General features: G+C 42.3%; 1 pseudogene; it reads right to left on the minus strand.

The window, feature by feature from the left end:
• The window catches only part of LOC119340577, a 71,462-nt pseudogene extending 60,495 nt beyond the window's left edge, over positions 1–10,967 (minus strand).

Consider the following 10,967-nt stretch of genomic DNA (forward strand, 5'->3'; position numbering starts at 1 on the left):
GTCCGGAATTATGTTGAAATGATTGGAGCATGAAAGCAATAGACAAGTATTTGTAGATCTGCTTATTAAAGGCTTACCGTCCAGTGTGTTCGGAGAACACACAGTCGACATGGTTTTTATGGTATAGTCTAAGATTTCTGGACAACAAAAAGGCCAAGGTTAAAGAATCTGTTTCAAAACAGAGGAGTGTGTTGTAGATGTTGATTCTATCGGGAATGAACTGTGATGATGAGACATGCTCTACATGCAAATCTGTGATGGAACAAGTACTTTGAAAAGAGTTATTTCAAAGTATAAAGTTAAAAGTATATGATGAGATCAAGGGGGAGAATGTTAGATTGATCTCTCCTCCAATGGGCCCAACGGCTCATTGGGCCCTTGACCCACGCCCTGATTGGGGGCGTCCAGCCCAAGCATGGCTGGTGGGCCCTTGTCGCGCAGTGCTATAAAGAGGAGGTGGGGACCAGGGCACTTGGTACGAGGTTTGTCACCGCCACCGTTCCCCACTCCTAACCATATCCGATCAAGAGGGAGGCACTGAAGCGATGGGAAGCTCCACCGCCGCCACTCACGCACTCTCTGCCATCACCGCCGTAGCCATCCACCATGGCCATTTCGGCATGTTCATCCACCTATGGTAAAGGTAAACCACTACATATCACCGACCTAATCTAGCCTAGTGATCCACAACATCTATCATTGTGATCCTGATTGCGCGGCACAGGTAGTCGAGCGCCTTCTCCACATCGTCGTGGCTGGCTGCGTGACGGCGCTTGCTACCGGTCTTGGCGGTTGCGGCGGCGGCGACAACTGGGTCGTCGGAGACGTCGACCTTGGCTAGGCCCACGGTGGCGGCGGCAGCAGCGACCGGGTCTGGGTCATCGTCCTTGTCGGGGCTGCTGTCGGGCGAGGGGAGGGGTTTGCCGTGGATGGGGACCCAGCCGCCGACGAGGCACTCGACGCAGCACGGGAGGTGGTGCTCCCCGAGCATATTGGCGGCCAAGAGGGCGGATTCCACGCAGGCGAGGGCCTGGGCCTGGGTGGTGGGGCGGGCCAGGAGCCGCTGCGCGAGCAGCATGTCGTAGAGCTGCTCCTCGGGCATGAGGGTGAAAGCGATGTTGACGGTGGAGACGGCGAGGTTCTCGACGGCGGTCCTGAAGCAGATCGAGAGCATCTTGGCGGCGGCATCGAGCCCTTCGTAGTAGACCCGCCAGATGTCCCCCGGGAGCAACCCGATCTTGGCGCCGGAGTCGGCGTCGGCCTGGTGGCGCTGCAGGCAGCGCTGGAGTGGAGCTCTAGGAGGCGGTCGTGTTGCATGCGCACGTTCTTCATGGCCATTGATACGTCTCCAACGTATCTACTTTTTCAAACACTTTTGCCCTTTTTTGGACTCTAACTTGCATGATTTGAATGAAACTAACCCGGACTGACGCTGTTTTCAGCAGAACTGCCATGATGTTGTTTTATGTGTAGAAAAGAAAAGTTCTCGGGATGTCCTGAAAGTCCATGGGGGCACTTTTTGGAATTAATAAGAATTTCTGGGCGAAAGAAATACACTAGGGGGCCCAGGGCCTATCCACGAGACAGGGGGGCGCCCCCCCTATAGGGCGCGCCCCCCTATCTCGTGGGCCCGCTGGACCTCCACCGACCTCAATTCCAACTCCATATATTCACGTTCGGGGAGAAAAAATCAGAGAGAAAGTTTCATCGCGTTTTACGACGCGGAGCCGCCGCCAAGCCCTAATCTCTCTCGGGAGGGCTGATCTGGAGTCTGTTCGGGGCTCCGGAGAGGGGGATTCGTCGTTGTCGTCATCATCAACCATCCTCCATCACCAATTTCATGATGCTCATCGCCGTGCTTGAGTAATTCCATCATAGACTTGCTGGACGGTGATGGGTTGGATGAGATTTACCATGTAATCAAGTTAGTTTTGTTAGGGTTTGATCCCTAGTATCCACTATGTTCTGAGATTGATGTTGCTATGACTTTGCTATGCTTAATGCTTGTCACTAGGGCCCGAGTGCCATGATTTCATATCTGAACCTATTATGTTTTTATGAATATATGTGTGTTCTTGATCCTATCTTGCAAGTCTATAGTCACCTATTATGTGTTATGATCCGACAACCCCGAAGTGACAATAATCGGGATAGTTCTCGGTGATGACCGTAGTTTGAGGAGTTCATGTATTCACTATGTGCTAATGCTTTGTTCTGATTCTCTATTAAAAGGAGGCCTTAATATCCCTTAGTTTCCGCTAGGACCCCGCTGCCACGGGAGGGTAGGACAAAAGATGTCATGCAAGTTCTTTTCCATAAGCACGTATGACTATTTACGGAATACATGCCTACATTACATTGATGAACTAGAGCTAGTTCTATGTCACCCTATGTTATAGCTATTACATGAGGAATCGCATCCGGCATAATTATCCATCACTGATCCATTGCCTACGAGCTTTTCACATATTGTTCTTCGTCTATTTACTTTTCCGTTACTGTTGTTACAACTACTACAAAACCCCAAAAACTATTATCTTTACTTTTGCCACCGTTACCTTTATTATCATACCACTTTTGCTACTAAATACTTTGCTGCAGATACTAAGTCATCCAGGTGTGGTTGAATTGACAACTCAACTGCTAATACTCAAGAATATTCTTTGGCTCCCCTTGTGTTGAATCAATAAATTTGGGTTGAATACTTTACCCTCGACAGTTGTTGCGATCCCCTACACTTGTGGGTTATCAAGACTAATTTCTGGCGCCGTTGCCGGGGAGCATACCTCTATTCTTTGAGTCACTTGGGATTTATATCTGTTGATCACTATGAAGAACTTGAAAGACGACCGAACTACGATTTTGCCCTCAACTACGAGGGGAGGTATGGAACTGCCATCTAGCTCTGCACTAGATTCTCCTTCCATTATTAGTAGGCATGCGACACCTAAACCTGCTACTGCTATGAATTCTGATATGTCGCTTGTTATTGATGATGCCACTTCTGCTATGCATGATGAAACTACTTCTGTGCGTGATACTACTTTGCCATTAGGTGAATTTCTTGATGAACAACTTGCTAGAGTTAGGGGGAATGAAAATATTGAAGATGCTATTATAGATGATAGTGATGATGAAGGTTCTCCCAATGATTATGTATTGCCTATTGTTCCTGAGGGTTATGTTATGAATGAAGAAGCTGCTAGGGAAATCTTTGCTTGCAATGATAGATATGATCTTAAGAAATTATTAGCTAAATGGAAGCAGCAGTCTCTTAATGCTAGAATGAAACCTGACCCTGCTTTTGCTACTTCACCTATCTGTGTTACTGATAAGGGTTATGAATTCTCTGTTGATCCTGAGATTATTACCTTAGTTGAATCTGATCCTTTTTATGGCCTTGAATCTGAAACTGTTGTGGCACATCTTACCAAGTTGAGTGATATAGCTACCATGTTTACTCATGATGAGAAGTCTCGCTATAATTATATCCTTAAGATATTTCCGTTCTCATTAAAGGGTGATGCTAAGACTTGGTATAATTCTCTTGCTCCTGGTTGTGTGTGTAGTCCCCAGGATATGATTTATTACTTCTCTGCTAAATATTTCCCTGCTCATAAGAAACAAGCCGCCTTGCGGGAAATATATAATTTTGTGCAAATCAAAGAAGAGAGTCTCCCACAAGCTTGGGGGAGGCTTCTCCGGTTACTTAATGCTTTGCCTGATCATCCTCTCAAGAAAAATGAAATACTTGATATCTTTTATAATGGACTAACCGATGCTTCCAAGGACTACTTGGATAGTTGTGCTGGTTGTGTTTTTAGGGAAAGAACAGTCGACGAAGCTGAAATATTGTTGAATAATATGTTGACTAATGAAAATAATTGGACTCTTCCTGAGCCAATTCCTGAGGCAATTCCTGACCCAATTGAGCCAACTCCTGAGCCTATTCCTAAACCCACTCCGAAGAAGAGAGGTGTTTTATTTCTCAGTCCTGAAGATATGCAAGAGGCAAAGAAATCAATGAAAGAAAAGGGTATTAAAGCTGAAGATGTTAAGAATTTACCTCCTATTGAAGAAATACATTGTCTTAATATACCGCCTATTGAAGAACCACATTATCTTGATAACCCGACACACATAGTAAAGGTAAATTCTCTCTATAGATATGATAAAGTTGAGATCCCCTCTACTAAATTTCATAGCCCATGCTTAGATGAATTTGATGACTTTATGGCTAGACAAGAAAGTTTTAATGCTTATGTTGGTAGAGAGTTAAAGAATAATGCTTTCGAGATAGGACGTGTAAGCGATAATATGGCTAGAGTTAAAGGTGAACTCCAACTCGTTAGCAAATATGCTTCTATGGTTGCTACTCAAGTTGAGCAAGTACTTAAAGCTCAGAACGATTTGCTTGATGAGTTAAATAATAAAAATGACTTTGCTGTTAGAGTGGCTACTAGAACTGGTAGAATGACTCAGGAACCTTTGTATCCTGAAGGCCACCCTAAGAGAATCGAGCAAGATTCTCAGACAAATAATTTAGAGGCACCTAGTTCTTCTAAAAAGAAGAAAAAGAAAAAAGATAGAACTTTGCATGCTTCTAGTGAACCTACTGTAGACACACCTGAGAATCCCAATGATATTTCTATTTCTGATGCTGAAACTCAATCAGGTGATGAACATGAACCTAGTGATAATGTTAATGATAATGTTCATGTTGATGCTAAACCTAGCAAAAACAATGAAGTAGAGATTAAACCTGTTGTTGATCTTGATAACCCACAATCAAAGAATCAACGTTATGATAAGAGAGATTTTGTTGCTAGGAAGCACGGTAGAGAAAGAGAACCATGGGTTCAGAAACCCATGCCCTTTCCTCCTAAACCATCCAAGACAAAGGATGATGAGGATTGAGCGCTTTGCTGAAATGATTAGACCTATTTTCTTACGTATGCGCTTAACTGATATGCTTAAAGTAAATCCTTATGCTAAGTATATGAAGGATATCATTACAAATAAAAGAAAGATACCGGAAGCTGGAATTTTCACCATGCTTGCTAATTACACTTTTAAGGGTGGAATACCAAAGAAACTTGGAGATCCGGGTGTACCAACTATACCATGCTCTATTAAAAGAAATTATGTTAGAACTGATTTATGTGATCTTGGAGCCGGTGTTAGTGTTATGCCTCTCTCTTTATATCGTAGACTTGAATTGAATAAGTTGACACCTACTGAAATATCTTTGCAAATGGCTGATAAATCAACTGTTATACCTGTCGGTATTTGTGATGATGTGCCTGTTGTGGTTGCAAATGTCACTATCTTAACGGACTTTGTTATTCTTGATATTCCCGAGGACGATAGTATGTCTATTATCCTTGGTAGACCTTTCCTTAATACTGCAGGGGCTGTTATTGATTGCAACAAAGGCAATGTCACTTTTCATGTTAATGGTAATGAGCATACGGTACACTTTCCGAGGAAACAATCTCAAGTTCATAGCATCAATTCTATTGGAAAAGTTCCAACTATTATTATTGGAGGTTTTGAATTTCCTCTCCCTACTGTCAAGAAAAGGTATGATATTCTTATTGTTGGGGATTTTCATATCCCTGTTGAGGTAACTTAGTGTTATTTAAAATTTCTCCGGTTCCGTGTTATTCGGAATGAGTTTGTTAACAAGACTTGATCAACCTTGTTAGTGGATTCATTTTGATGATCATGAGATGGATGAAACTAGAAGGCACAACCTTCTGTACCCACTTTTTACTTTCTGTTATTTAGAATAAATAAAGCAAAAATAGTATTATCCGTCTATTTTCCGAATTATCCGTGCATTAAAAAATATCCCGAAAATAAAAGTGCTCCAAATGCCCTGCAAATTTAGTATGATTTTTTATGGAATATTTGAGGATTTTAGGCACTGAAAACACTACAGGAGGGGCAAGCACCAGGCCACGAGAGTGGAGTGCGCCCCCCCTATAAGGCGCGCCCCCTGTCTCGTGGGCCCTTGGTGCCCCCCCTCCACTTATGCCAGCACCCACACACTTCATCTTCTACCCAAAAAAATCCCCATCCAGCTCAAGCACGAGTTCTAGCTCATTTTGCTGCGATTTTCGATCTCCTTGCTCAAAGCTCCATTCACAAAACTGCTTTTGGAGATTATTGCTTGCTATGTGACTCCTCCATTGGTCCAATTAGTTTTTCTTCTAGTGCTTTATTCATTGCAAAATTTTGCTGCATAGGTGACCTTGTTCTTGAGCTTGCATGTTAAATTTATGAGGTTCCATGCAATTCTAATGCATGATATAGGCTCTAGGCACTTGTAGGAGTAGTTGCTACCAATCTTGTTTAGTTTTATTCACTTTTATTTTGAAGTTACTAAAATTTCAGAAAATTTCAGAAAAAGAATTATGTTTAGAAGAATGTACCAAGGTGGTTCCTCGGCAAAGAAAGGGCCAAGGATTGCTATACGTGAGCAAGATGTTGAATTGCCGAGGGACGCGGATGTTCGAGCCTGTGAGTGGTCGTCCGATGATTTTATGGTCGAAGCAGGCTTCAAGGAGGAATTTGACACGTATGTGCATAATGCCGAGCTGGAGGACTTCTTACAAGATAAGTGTCCTCAGTACTATCAATTGACTAATTCTTTTGTGCGGAGGTTCAAATATAACTGTGCGCGTAATTCTCCTAGTGTCATATTTGATATTTATGATACATCTTATACCATGGATTTAGAGGATTTCACAACTGCTTGCAGACTCCCGCGGTGGGGTAATATTAATGATCCTCATAAATCTGAATTTAGAGATTTTCTTGCTAGTATTACTGTGGGAGAATCTAGGGACATAGCACAAGCTACCATAGGGAGCATTCATTTTCATGCCATGCATTATTTTGCTCTCTTTATTGGTAGATGCATTAACGGTAAGGACGAAGCATGTCACATGTGTGTTCCTGATCTATGTGTCCTCAAGAGTGCTGTGTTAGGTTATAAAGGTTATAACTTGGGGGCAATAGTTGCACGTAGGTTGCAGAATAATAGTAGAAAGGGAAATTTATTTGGAGGAATTTATGCAACCCATGTGGCTAATTATCTTAATATAGCCCCACGAGAGGGGGATATGATTTTACCTCCTGTTTATTTGGATAAAGAAGCTATGTTCAATCATCAATTTCTTGCGAGGAATGAACAATTCCTCCATTATCGACTAATCTATGACAGACGCAACGTCGTCCCTGTTACTCTTCCTGCTCCCTACCTTTTTGATTATTAGGCAAAAGGAAGATATGTTGTCACCAGGGAGGAAGCCGCTGAACACGAGAGGAGAGCAGAGGCAGCTCACCAACATGCTGCAGCTCAGGAGGCAGTTGCCGTTGCATCTCAGTACGACCCCAGCTTCACTTATGGATATCAGCCAGGCGGTCCTTCATACTAGACCAACTTAGGCCAAAAGCCTAAGCCTGGGGGAGTACGTATTTCTCACCAACTTTACATTCATGTTCACACATTAGTCGTCGATGATCATACTCTTTCATTGTATTATCCATGCTAGTTTAAATTTCTTTTTCTAGTTTTCTTCTTGTGTGTTTGATAAACTTTAAGAAAAAACCAAAAAAATTAGTTAGTTTAATTTCCATGCTTGTAGTAGAAATTAAATTGAAAACCCAAAAAGATTTCTAGTTCTTCTTCTTACTTGTTGGGAGCTTTCCCATGTAAATAGTTTTATTTTCTTCTCTTTCCTTTGGGGGTCGAGAAGACCATATTGAAAATGTTTAGTGGCTCTCATATGCATGATTGTTTATTTAACTTAGAGCCCATATTACTTGTCTTCTCTCTTGAGTTGAATGCTTGCAGATTCCAGCTTAGTCCAATGCACGTGCACTATTATTATTATACACATCGCTTGGTTGTGCAAGTGAAAGGCAATAATGACGATATATGATGGACTTATTGGGATGAGAAAAGCTGGTATGAACTCGACCTCTCTTGTATTTGTAAATATGATGAGTTCATCGTTTTTGAGTCAGCTTATTATGAGGTAAAAATATTTGCAATGACATTTAGAGATTATAGTTGCTTGTGCCATGCTTGATTAGCTGTGAGTTATAATGGTTTAACTTGCGTGCCAACATGCTATTAAAATGATTATGATGTGGTATGATGGGATGGTATCCTCCTTTGAATGAATTGAGTGACTCGACTTGGCACATGTTCACGCATGTAGTTGAATCAAATCAACATAGCCTTCACGATATTTATGTTCATGGGGGATTATATCCTACTCATGCTTGTACTCGGTGTAGATTAATTTTAATGCATGTTTATGACTGTTGTCGCTCTCTCAGTTGGTCGCTTCCCAGTCTTTTGCTAGCCTTCACCTGTACTAAGCGGGAATACTGCTTGTGCATCCAAACTCCTTAAACCCCAAAGTTGTTCCATATGAGTCCACTATACCTTCCTATATGCGGTATTTACCTGTCGTTCCAAGTAAATTTGTATGTGCCAAACTCCAAACCTTCAAATGAAAGTCTATTTTGTATACTCGAGCAGCTCATGTTTCAACTAGGGCTGCCTATATCTTCCATGCTAGGTGGGTTATTCTCAAGAGGAGTGGACTCCGCTCCTCATTCACGAGAAAGGGCCGGTAACCGGGATGCCCAGTCCCATGATCCAAAAAGATCAAAGCAAATCAAAATAATTAAACAAAACTCCCCTAGGGCTGTTGTTAGTTGGAGGCACTCGTTGTTTCGAGCAAGCCATGGATTGATGCTTGTTGGTGGTTGGGGGAGTATAAACCTTTACCATACTGTTTGGGAACTGCCTATAATGCATGTAGTATGGAAGATACAGCCATCTCATAGTTGTTGCGTTGATAGTGAAAGTATGCCGCTCAAAATGTTATTCAATCTCTATTTTAAAATCGAGCTTTGGCACCTCTACAAATCCCTGCTTCCCTCTGCGAAGGGCCTATCTATTTACTTTTATGTTGAGTCATCACCCTTCTTATTAAAAAGCACCCGCTGGAGAGCACACTGTCATTTGCATTCATTATTATTGGTTTATATTGGGTATGACTTGACTGGATCTCTTTTACCATGAATTACAATGTTTAGTCAGTCCTTGATCTTTAAAGGTGCTTTGCATTTATGTTTTGCGGTCTCAGAAAGGGCTAGCGAGATACCATTTTGTTATATCATGTTATGATTATTTTGAGAAAGTGTTGTCATCCGAGTTTTATTATTATGGCTCGCTAGCTGATTATGCTATTGATATGAGTAATTGTGAGACCTAAGTGTTATTGTGAGTATGGTTAGTTCATAATATTTGTTGAAACTTGAATGTTGGCTTTTCATGTTTAGAACAACAAGAGCAATCAGAGTTTGTAAAAGTTTTTCTTTATCACTTTCAGTTTATCAACTGAATTGCTTGAGGACAAGCAAAGGTTTAAGCTTGGGGGAGTTGATACGTCTCCAACGTATCTACTTTTTCAAACACTTTTGCCCTTGTTTTGGACTCTAACTGCATGATTTGAATGAAACTAACCCGGACTGACGTTGTTTTTAGCAGAACTGCCATGATGTTGTTTTATGTGTAGAAAAGAAAAGTTCTCGGAATGTCCTGAAAATCCACGGAGGCACTTTTTGGAATTAATAAGAATTTCTGGGCGAAAGAAATACACCAGGGGGCCCAGGGCCTGTCCATGAGACAGGGGGCGCCCCCCACCCCCACCTATAGGGCGCCCCCCCCCCTATAGGGCGCGCCCCCTATCTCGTGGGCCCCCTGGACCTCCACCGACCTCAACTCCAACTCCATATATTCATGTTCGGGGAGAAAAAAATCAGAGAGAAAGTTTCATCACGTTTTACGACACGGAGCTGCACCCAAGCCCTAATCTCTCTCGGGAGGGCTGATATGGAGTCCTTCGGGGCTCCGGAGAGGGGGATTCGTCGCCGCCGTCATCATCAACCATCCTCCATCACCAATTTCATGATGCTCACCGCTGTGCGTGAGTAATTCCATCATAGGCTTGCTCGACGGTGATGGGTTGGATGAGATTTACCATGTAATCAAGTTAGTTTTGTTAGGGTTTGATCCCTAGTATCCACTATGTTCTGAGATTGATGTTGCTATGACTTTGCTATGCTTAATGCTTGTCACTAGGGCCTGAGTGCCATGATTTCAGATCTGAACCTATTATGTTTTCATGAATATATGTGTGTCCTTCATCCTATCTTGCAAGTCTATAGTCACCTATTATGTGTTATGATCCGACAACCCCGAAGTGATAATAATCGAGATACTTATCGGTGATGACCGTATATTGAGGAGTTCATGTATTCACTATGTGCTAATGCTTTGTTCCGGTTCTCTATTAAAAGGAGACCTTAATATCCCTTAGTTTCCACTAGGACCCCGCTGCCACGTGAGGGTAGGACAAAAGATGTCATGCAAATTCTTTTCCATAAGCACGTATGACTATTTACGGAATACATGCCTACATTACATTGATGAACTGGAGCTAGTTCTGTGTCACCCTATGTTATAGCTATTTCATGAGGAATCGCATCCGGCATAATTGTCCATCACTGATCCATTGCCTACGAGCTTTTGACATATTGTTCTTCGCCTATTTACTTTTCCGTTACTGTTGTTACAACTACTACAAAAACCCAAAAACTATTATCTTTACTTTTGCCACCGTTACCTTTATTATCATACCACTTTTGCTACTAAATACTTTACTGTAGATACTAAGTTATCCAGGTGTGGTTGAATTGACAACTCAACTGCTAATACTCAACAATATTCTTTGGCTCCCCTCGTGTCGAATCAATAAATTTGGGTTGAATACTTTACCCTCAAAAGCTGTTGCGATCCCCTACACTTGTGGGTTATCAGCCATCATGGCCTGCATGAGGACCAACTCCAGGTTCTCCTTGCTCAGCTCTCTCGCCAT

Source organism: Triticum dicoccoides, chromosome 7B, assembly GCF_002162155.2.
Source record: "Triticum dicoccoides isolate Atlit2015 ecotype Zavitan chromosome 7B, WEW_v2.0, whole genome shotgun sequence".
NCBI classification, from domain to species: Eukaryota; Viridiplantae; Streptophyta; class Magnoliopsida; order Poales; family Poaceae; genus Triticum; species Triticum dicoccoides.